This window comes from Leptonychotes weddellii, chromosome X (assembly GCF_054177405.1).
Source record: "Leptonychotes weddellii isolate Sample4059 chromosome X, ASM5417740v2, whole genome shotgun sequence".
NCBI classification, from domain to species: domain Eukaryota; kingdom Metazoa; phylum Chordata; class Mammalia; order Carnivora; family Phocidae; genus Leptonychotes; species Leptonychotes weddellii.
Window position 1 is genome coordinate 83985926 of NC_138385.1, and position 705 is coordinate 83986630.

Sequence of the window (705 nt, forward strand, 5' to 3'; positions counted from 1 at the left end):
GCGTGCATGCATGCGTGCGTGTGTACCCACCCCTGATGACTCACTTATCACTGTGTTTTTGACTTCTTGGTCTGTTCATGAACTTCATACCCTGTCAGACTGTAAAGACTTAAATGAATACAGTTATTTCTTTTCTACAAAAGCAAGCATAAATTGATGTTTTCTTTCAGCTGTTGCCCCTTGGAAATCCAAACAGGCTATATTTCTTTCTTTTGTGGTAAGTGAGTTGTGTGAACACTTATTGCTATACGCAGTCTTTATTTATTTTACAATGGCACCGTACTTCTCCATTCTTTTTTATGCTGTTTAATATGGAGGAAATAGCACTAGACTCATTTCCAGAATTTCTAAGTGTATGTCCCCAGTTCCATCACCTACCCATTAGCTATGTGATTGTGTTCATATTTACAGCATTCACTAACTAGTTTTTCTCATTGTTAAAATGGGAATAATAGTATCTTCCACCCCATCTCATAAGGCTTTTGCACTTCTGTTGTTATTGCTAAATCTTTTACCTTAAATAGTTACTTAATCTCTCCATTTTTAAATTAGAAATACTGTTCTCTCATTGTTGATTCAGAGGTTTACTTAGACTAGGATAATACATAGTATGGCAAGACTCTCTAGTTGAATATAATCTCCCTAAAGTTCCTGTCAACCTAGACATTTCCATAGGAAAGGTTTGTTTTGTTTTGTTTTTTGTTT